Source organism: Homarus americanus, unplaced genomic scaffold (assembly GCF_018991925.1).
Source record: "Homarus americanus isolate GMGI-L3 unplaced genomic scaffold, GMGI_Hamer_2.0 scaffold32583, whole genome shotgun sequence".
Taxonomy (NCBI): domain Eukaryota; kingdom Metazoa; phylum Arthropoda; class Malacostraca; order Decapoda; family Nephropidae; genus Homarus; species Homarus americanus.
In genome coordinates this window covers 14,153,484-14,163,058 of record NW_024713129.1, presented here as the reverse complement: position 1 = coordinate 14,163,058, position 9,575 = coordinate 14,153,484, and the positions used below count along the sequence as shown (strand labels likewise).

Genomic DNA, 9,575 nt, shown 5'->3' with positions numbered 1-9,575 from the left:
CCCCCACCTTCTTTCCTCCCCCCTCCTCTCCTCCCCCCACCTCTTTCTCCCTCCCTCTCCCTCCCCCCCACCTCTTCTCCCTCTCCCTCTCCCTCCCCTCACCTCTTTCTCCCCCCTCCCTCCTCCCCCCACCTCTTTTCTCCCTCCCTCCCCACCTTCTCCCTCCCCCTCCCCCACCTTCTCCCCCTCCCTCTCCTCCCCCACCTTCTTTTCCCCCCTCCCTCTCCCCCTCCCCCCACCTTCTTTCTCCCTCCCTCTCTCCCTCCCCACCTTCTCCCCCTCCCCACTCCTCCCCCACCTTCTTTCTCCCTCTCCCCCTCTCCTCCCCCACCTCTTTCTCCCTCCCACTCCCTCCCCCACCTTCTTTCTCCCCCTCTCCCTCCCCCTCCCCACCCTTTCTCCCTCCCCACCTCCCCCCACCTTCTTCTCCCTCCCTCTCTCCTCCCCCACCTTCTTCTCCCCCTCCCACTCCTCCCCACCTTCTTCTCCCCTCCCTCCCTTCCCCACCTTCTTTCTTCCCCCTCCCCCTCCCTCCCCCACCTTTCTTTTCCCCTCCCTCCCCCACCTCTCTCCCCTCCCCACTCCTCCCCCTCCTACTCCTCCCCCACCTTCTTTCTCCCCCCCTCCCACCTTCCCCACCTCTACTCCCTCCTCTCCCCTTTTTACCACCTCCTCCCCACCCTCCACCTTACACACACACACACACACACACACACACACACATCCCCACACATAAAATTTTCAAAGGTTCCTGTTAATATTTAAATTAAGAACTGACTAAAAATCATTAGATATCAAAGTAAAGGCTCAGAGATATTCCGTCGCCATTTCTCACTGTTGTATCCAAGTTCCATTCTACTGATACTGAAACATTCCTTCATTACCCTGCTATGTTAAGTGCTGTTCGTCGGTAACAATTTCCTGTGATAGGCTAATTATTCTGCTAAGCTAAGGTGGGGGGTGTGGGGGTGGGGTGGGAGGGGCTGTTCTGTGCCAGGCTTTTTACCGTGACGTTCAGAATCTCGTCAGCCTTGGGCCAGGAGCGGGGAGTCATGTTTGACTCCACCGTGGAAATATCAACACTGACTGACCGTAAGCTGGAGTTAAGAGTTAAGACGGGTCACATACCAGAGATGCTCGAGCTGGCTCCATGGTTCTTTTTATATCTGATAGCTTTATATATACATAAATAATAGAACCGTAATAAAATAAAATATTTTTAATGTTTGTTCTGCGAATCTAACTCTTAAGACAAGGGGGGATACGACGCCAAATGTTTTCATAATCTTCTTGAAAACCACGTAAGGAATTTCAATTGAAGGGTACGGTCAAGGAATGAGAAATACACACACACACACAATATATATTTTAAGAAATATGGAAGCAACGTTACTTGAATATATATATATATATATATATATATATATATATATATATATATATATATATATATATATATATATATACACATAACTAACGCCTCATGGAGTTTAATCATTATTTTAAGCTCAGTTGAAAATCCATCTCGTACAAAGAGTCATGTGAAATGATGAGAAATAACGCTATGGAATTCCTGCATTTTTGCGGTGACATATTTGATACCGGGCGCGCCCTCACACGGCAAGTCATCTGACAATAATATTCCATTTGCGTCGAAGAATTTTTGGCTAAAGAATGCATACAAGGTTACGTACTTGAGGTGTTTATAAAACATGTCCTGGGACTTATGACATGCATGGTAAAACAAAGACCACTTGTAGAACAACCTTTGTTCAAGATATTGACTTGTATTTTCCCTTTTAAGTAAGGACTGATGATTCAGTCACGTTAGTTAATAAAAGGAAAACACACTGGCGGATTGAAGTCTTCCGCGCGATGCAGATCCTAAAACGATAATCAACGGATCTAAATATAGAGAGTAAAGGGTAAATCAGGAGACATCTTGTGGGGATGATGACGCGGCCAGAGCGCAACTGTGACGTCATAGTGCGGGAATGAGGAAGCGCGCGCTCAAGGCCGCACCGTCCGCACAACACATGTCGGGATATACCGTCTTTTTACCACATCACACACACATACACTCACGGAGAAAGTTATATATTTTCCTGCACATATATAGTACTTAACTTTCTATCTGCTGAAGAGAGAGAGCGTCCCAGAGACACGGTCAAGTGATGAAATAATGTGACTTCATCGGAATGTTGAATTGGAATAATGTGATAACATTTACTGAAGCTAAATCATTGTACTCACGAGCACATTATACATACCATAATGGAAGTAGGTTACTAATAGCTTTTTTGTGCTGTCATTGGTTATATCTACTTGCTGTTCAACATTAATTGTATACCTGCAGGTTATAAACAACTATTATATACGTCCTCACTATATGTACAGTGTGACGGACCCAAAGAAACTTCTACAGTATATCTATCTATCCATCTTTCAATCTATCTGTCTGTCTCTGTCTGTATCTGTCTGTCTATAAGCCGGTTAGATGGGTCCTTCCATCTCCATTTACAAGGATAATGTAACCTCACCTCACCTCACCTCACCTCACCTCACACTGAACCTAACTTATACCTAACCTAAGGATTAGACACAGACACAGACAGACAGACAGACAGACAGATAGATAGAAATTAAATACGAATGTAACACGAATTTAGAACACAAAGCACGAGAAATGGAAAACAAAACAAATTACCCTGACTTTAACAGCGAGGTTGGTTCCCGCAGTGTGCTGACCCCCAGTTGCTGCCGCCTGTTGAGTCCAAACATGGGCACAGTGCCACCTCTTGTCGGCCTCTTACTCATCACTGAAAACCTGACTCATCCAGTTTAATGTGAGTCATCCAGTTGTTTGTGACTCGTCCAGTTGTATGAGTCAACTAGGTGCGTGTTGGTAATGTCTTTTTATATTGGGGGTCCTTTATTATTGTGGGTTCGTTATATTGGGGTCCTTTATATTGTGGGTTCGTTATATTGGGGTCCTTTTATTGTAGTTTTGGTATATTGGGGGTCCTTTATATGTGGGTTCGTTATAGGGTCCCTTATTTGTGGGTTCGTTATATTGGGGGTCTTTATGGGTTCGTTATATTGGGGGTCCTTTATATTGTGGTTTGTTATATTGGGGTCCTTTATATTGTGGGTTCGTTATATTGGGGTCCTTTATATTGTGGGTTCGTTATATTGGGGTCCCTTATATTGTGGGTTCGTTATATTGGGGTTCATTATTGATGGGTTCCTATATTGTGGGTCCATTATATTGGGGTTCTTATATTGGGTCCATTATATTGTGGGTTTATTATTATTTGGGTCCATTAGTTATTAATGGGTCCTTATATTTGGGTCCATTGTGAGTCCATTTGGGGGTTCCTTATATTGTCCGTATATTGAGGGTTCCTTATATTGTGGGTCCATTATATTGTGGGTCCCTTATATTTAGGTCCTATATTGAGTTTCTCCTATTGTGGGTTCATTGTATTGGGGTTCCTTATATTGTGGGTCCATTATATTGTGGGTCCATATATTGTGGGTCCATTATATTGGGGTTCATATATTGTGGGTCCTATATTGTGGTCCCTTATGTGTGGGTCCATTATTTGGGGTTCCTTGTGGGTCCATTATATTGTGGGGTCCCATGTGTTCCTTATATTGGGGTCCCTTATTGTGGGTTCCTTATATTGTGGGTTCTTGTGTGGGGGCTTATATTGTGGGTCCTATATTGGGGGTTCCTTATTTTGTGGGTCCATTATATTGTGGGTCCTTATATTGTGGGTCCATTATATTGAGGGTCCCTTATATTATTTGGGTTCCTTATATTGTGGGTTCATTATTGGGGGTTCCTTATATGTGGTCCATTATATTGGGGGTTTTATATTGTGGGTCCATTATATTGGGTCCCCATATTGTGGTTACTTATATTGGGGTCACTATATTGATTCATTATATTGGGGTTTCCTTATATTGTGGGTTCATTTTGTGGGTCCCTTATATTGTGGGTCCATTATATTGGGTTCCTTATATTGTGGGTTCATTGTATTGGGGTTCCTTATATTTGTAGGGTCCATTATGGGGTTCCTTATATTGTGGGTCCATTATATTGGGGGTCCCTTATATTGTGGGTTCGTTATATTGGGGGTCCTTTATATTGTGGGTTCGTTATATTGGGGGTCCTTTATATTGTGGGTTCGTTATATTGGGGGTCCTTTATATTGTGGGTTCGTTATATTGGGGTCCTTTATATTGTGGGTTCGTTATATTGGGGTCCTTTATATTGTGGTTCGTTATATTGAGGGGTCGTTTCGTTATATTGGGGTCCTTTATATTGTGTGGGTTCGTTATATTAGGGGTCCTTTATATTGGGTTCGTTATATTGGGGTCCCCTTATATTAGGGGTGTGGTTCGTTATATTGGGGGTTCATTGTATTGGGGGGTTCCTTATATTGGGGTCCATTATATTGGGGTTCCTTATATTTGTTGGTCCATTATATTGTGGGTCCTCATATTGTGGGTCCATTATATTGGGGTTCATATATTGTGGGTCCATTATATTGAGGGGTCCCTTATATGTGGGTTCATATTGTGGGTTCATTGTATTGGGGTTCCCGTATATTGTTCCTTATATTGTGGGTCATTATATTGTGGGGTTCCTTATATTGTGGGTCCATTATATTGAGGTTTATATATTGGGGGTTCCTTATATTGTGGGTTCATTGTATTGGGGTTCCTTATATTGTGGGTCCATTATATTGTGGGTCCCTTATATTGTGGGTCCATTATATTGGGGTCCCTTATATTGTGGGTCCATATATTGTGGGTCCATATATTGTGGGTCCATTATATTAGAGTTCATTATATTGTGGGTCCATTATATTGGGGTTCCTTATTGTGGGTCCATTATATTGTGGGTCCCTTATATTGTGGGTCCATTATATTAGAGGTTCCTTATATTATTGGGTTCATTGTATTGGGGGTTCCTTATATTGTGGGTCCATTATATTGTGGGTCCTTATATTATTAGGTCCATTATATTGAGGTTCATTGTGTTAGTTCCTTATATTATGGGTCCATTATATTGTGGGTCCCTTATATTGTGGGTCCATTATATTGGGGGTTCACTTATTGTGGGTCCCACATTATATTGTGGGTCCATTATATTGAGGGTCCCCTTATATTGTGGAGTTCCTTATATATTGTGGGTTCATTGTATTGGGGTTCCTTATATTGTGGGTCCATTATATTGGGGTTCCTTATATTATGGGTCCATTATATTGTGGGTCCCTTATATTGTGGGTCCATTATGTTGGGGGTCCTTATATTGTGGGTTCCTATATTGTGGGTTCATTGTATTGGGGTTCCTTATATTGTGGGTCCATTATTGGGGTTCCTTATATTGTGGAGGTCCATTATATTGTGGTCCTTATTTGGGTCCATTATATTGTGGGTCCACTTATATTGTGGGTCCATTATATTGGGGTTCCTTATATTGTGGGTTCATTGTGTTGGGGGTTCCTTATATTGTGGGTCACATATTGTGGGTTCCTTATATTGTGGGTTCATTGTATTGGGGTTCATATATTGTGGGTCATTATATTGGGGTTTCTATATTGTGGGTCCACACATTATATTGTGGGTTCCTTATATTGTGGGTTCGTTATATTGGGGGTTCTTTATATTGTGAGTCCATTATATTAGGGGTTCCTTATATTGTGGGTCCATTATATTGGGGGTTCCTTATATTGTGAGTCCATTATATTGGGGGTTCCTTATATTGTGGGTCCATTATATTGGGGGTTCCTTATATTGTGAGTCCATTATATTGGGGGTTCCTTATATTGTGAGTCCATTATATTGGGGGTTCCTTATATTGTGAGTCCATTATATCGGGGGTTCCTTATATTGTGGGTTCGTTATATTGGGGGTTCTTTATATTGTGTTCTTATGGTCAATTCCTGTCATCATTACTAATTATGTTATATGTTTTATCCAGTACGTAACACTGAAGCATGTACGAATTATACAGATATGTTTAGTGCTTCATTTAGATCCAAAGTAACACTGGAACAATAAAGTAACACTCGACAATAAAGTAACGGTGGACAATAAGGTAACACTGGACAACAAAGTAACATTGGACAACAGAGTAACACCGAACAAAAAGGTAACACTGGAACAATAAAGTAACACTCGACAATAAAGTAAAACTGGACAACAAGGTAACACTGGACAACAAAGTAACACTGGACAACAAAGTAACACTGGACAACAAAGTAACACTGGACAACAAAATAACACTGGACAACAAAGTAACACTGGACAACAAAGTAACACTGGACAACAAAGTAACACTGGACAACAAAGTAACACTGGACAACGAAGGTCATAACAAAGTAACACAGTACAGACCAACGGCTAGACTAGAAAGATGACATAACACCTACAGTACTTGGACTAGGAAGTTTCTGTTTGTCTGTTTTGGTTCTCTCAGTCTGATTGCTACTTCAAGGTCATACTGGATGATGAAATTAGAAAAAAAAAGATTGATTCTCAAAACCTCTGTGATAAGTTATTTTTTTTTTATGTCTGGCTTTAAAAGAATCTGCAGTATATATTTCTTAAGGTAATGTCTGCTATGGCTGTAGAGTTTGGGCGGTGGGTCTTGGCAAGATTAGGAAGCTTATGCCACCTGACAATGAAACACCAGACTAATACTATTATAAATGGGTAGATTAAGTTAGGTTATTCATTCTGCTTTTCTATAAATCTTTAACTTCCCAACATTTACTACAATATTACTGACTAAACAATGTAATTTTTTGGAGGTATTTCTCGTAGTGTGAAAGGGGGTGTAGCTCAGTGGTAGAGCGTTCGCTTTGCATGTGAAAGGCCCCGGGTTCGATCCCCGGCACCTCCAAGAACCTTGGTGGGGATGTAGCTCAAATGGTAGAGCGCTCGCTTAGCATGTGAGAGGTACGGGGATCGATACCCCGCATCTCCAATGTTCTTTTATTTTTCTAATAATTATGAAATTTGTAATTATGTTAATGACTGAAAGATGAGACACCCCAACTTACTTCATCTGATGATTAAATACCCTAACGCTACCTGCGGAGTTAGATTAGGATAGGTTAAGATAGATTAAAGTAAGTCAGGTTAGATATGTTCAGGTTCAGTTGGGCTAGATTAAATTAGGTTAATGTATGTCAGATTAAATTAGGTATATTTAGGTTAGGTACGTAGGGATTAGTTTAACGTAAGTGTAGTTAATCATAGACAAAAAAATTAAATTGGTAATCATCATTGGTAAACATCTACAGTAATCCAAGTTAATGAAAGTTAAATTACCAATCCAGAATCAGATTTACCTGTGCAATTTAAAAAGGTTTACTTGAGATGCGGGGTATCGATCCCCGGTCCTCTCACTAAGCGAGCGCTCTACCAATGAGTTACATCCCCACCAAGGTTCTTGGAGGTGCCGGGGATCGAACCCGGGGCCTTTCACATGCAAAGCGAACGCTCTACCACTGAGCTACACCCCCTTAGGTTGTTACGTTGAATGAGCTCACACTCGGTGCCGTCACAACACTCTCTGGCAGATTCTTTCAAAAGTTGCTAATTCTCACTTCACAGACTGATTAGTGGTGAAAAGTAAAGTAAAATAGATATGACGTTAACAGTTGTTTATGTATTACAAGAGTCACTCCCTTAATTAATTTATCATAGAAAATGGTTTAGATCGGTGTTTCCTTAAAGAGGCAGACTCTGATATATTTGACCTGAACGTGAAAAATACAATAGACTTGCCAATAGAACTAACACTTTTGGTTATTTAAATACATATTGCCTTCCTTTTATCTGTTTAACTCCCTTCATATGTTTACTGCAACTTTTCTTAATTCTTAGGAGTTAATAAATAGCTTAAGAGTTTTTACACTGATTTAATTACGTTACTAATAAGGCTTTATGACAAATGATATTAATATATATATATTTTTTAATTTTATTCATATATATTAATGCCTCAAATCACATTATGAACTGGAATTAGTATTTTTTGTAAACAGAGGATTCGAACGTGTATATCGCTGCATCGCTGAGTCATATGAATCATGAAACCGGACGTAACATTCTTGTATCTTATATCCTTGGCAATAAGACAAATACAAATGCCTTACAATGTTTCAAATATACTAGAACACGATGCGGCCTCTCCAAAAAATTTGTCAGGTGCCGCCAGAGCGACTGTGCCTTGACATATGTGTGTTGTCCGTCCTTATCAAGGGGAGTGCTAACCTTCTCTCCTTTCGTACAACACGTTCACTTAGAGAGACATTCTTCATTAAATCACTCTTTCCGTGAAGTGTAAACGGGAAACGGGGGCGGGTTGAGGAGGATGAGGGCGTTCGAGGTAAGAAGGAAAGGGAGAGGGTTAAGAATTAAGTTACTAGTGCAGTTAGAACACAACGTTTATTAAATAAGAAATTAATTTTCCTCCCTGAACCGAGGTGTTGGTGGTACCGACCTCCTACCCTCTATTGCAACCACTCCTCCTACCCTCTATTGCAACCACTCCCCCCTACCCTCACTCCCCCCTACCCTCTATTGCAACCACTCCCCCTACCCTCTATTGCAACCCTCCCCCCACTATTCCCCCCCTACCCTCTTGCAACCCTCCCCTATTGGAATCACTCCCCTACCCTCTTGCAACCACTCCCCTCCCTCTATTGCAACCACTCCCCTACCTCCATTGCAACCACTCCCCCTATTGGAATCACTCCCCTACCCTCTATTGCAACCACTCCCCCTCCCCTCTATTGCAACCACTCCCCCTACCCTCTATTGCAACCACTCCCCTACCCTCTATTGCAACCACTCCCCTACCCTCTCTTTGCAACTACCGTAGCGGTCGGTTGGCGTTTCTCCGCAGTCAGTCAGCCCCAGTTACTTTTTTTGTAATAACTGAGGCTGTGAAGTCATTTCTGCTTAGATAATGGACATGCATTCCTGACACGTGCGTGCTTATACGTGAAAGTATTGCTTAAATCATATAATTTTAATTCAGTTAAGTGAATGTTACACTAAGGTCAGGATGTTGTGTGGATGATATTTATATTAATACAGTTTAGTGAGTGTAAGCCGCCCTTGCGGCAAACGAGTCGATCAGTGGCGAAGAGGCTAAAGGTAAAGTAAAGGTAAAAACGTGACCAAGATCATCTTTCTAATCAGAAGGGTATTTGGGGCACCAGAGGCAGCATATAAATTGTGAACAGACAGCTACACTCCTGATACTTGATGTACAGTATACAATGCCCATAATAAACCCTATAACTGATGTGTTTGGGAAGTCTAATGTTCAAAGCTTTAAGACTGGCAAATTCATTTTCACATAATTTGAGTTGACAAACTCGTCACTTTGTTAGAGTGCAGTCCTGGTACAGTTATTCATACTTCTAGACTCTGGCCATTGTAGACAATATAGACAGCACTTCTCTCTACTGCCGCCCACTTCCCTTACTGTAAAGGCGTAAAGCTCGAAGAGGATAAGATAAGAATGTATCATGGCTGAGGGT

General features: G+C 41.4%; 4 non-coding genes across 4 annotated transcripts; 2 read left to right on the top strand and 2 right to left on the bottom strand.

Annotated features, from left to right (window-relative positions):
• The first annotated feature begins 6,847 nt into the window (after positions 1–6,847).
• Trnaa-ugc lies at positions 6,848–6,919 on the top strand. Its single transcript has one exon. It is a non-coding gene; the product is annotated as a tRNA-Ala (tRNA).
• An 11-nt stretch (positions 6,920–6,930) lies between these two features.
• Trnaa-agc lies at positions 6,931–7,003 on the top strand. The gene has a single exon. It is a non-coding gene; the product is annotated as a tRNA-Ala (tRNA).
• Positions 7,004–7,472: 469 nt separating this feature from the next.
• Trnaa-ugc lies at positions 7,473–7,544 on the bottom strand. The gene has a single exon. It is a non-coding gene; the product is annotated as a tRNA-Ala (tRNA).
• Positions 7,545–8,216: 672 nt separating this feature from the next.
• Positions 8,217–8,320, bottom strand: LOC121871395. Its single transcript, XR_006089872.1, has one exon. It is a non-coding gene; the product is annotated as a U6atac minor spliceosomal RNA (small nuclear RNA).
• Between the last annotated feature and the right edge of the window lie 1,255 nt (positions 8,321–9,575).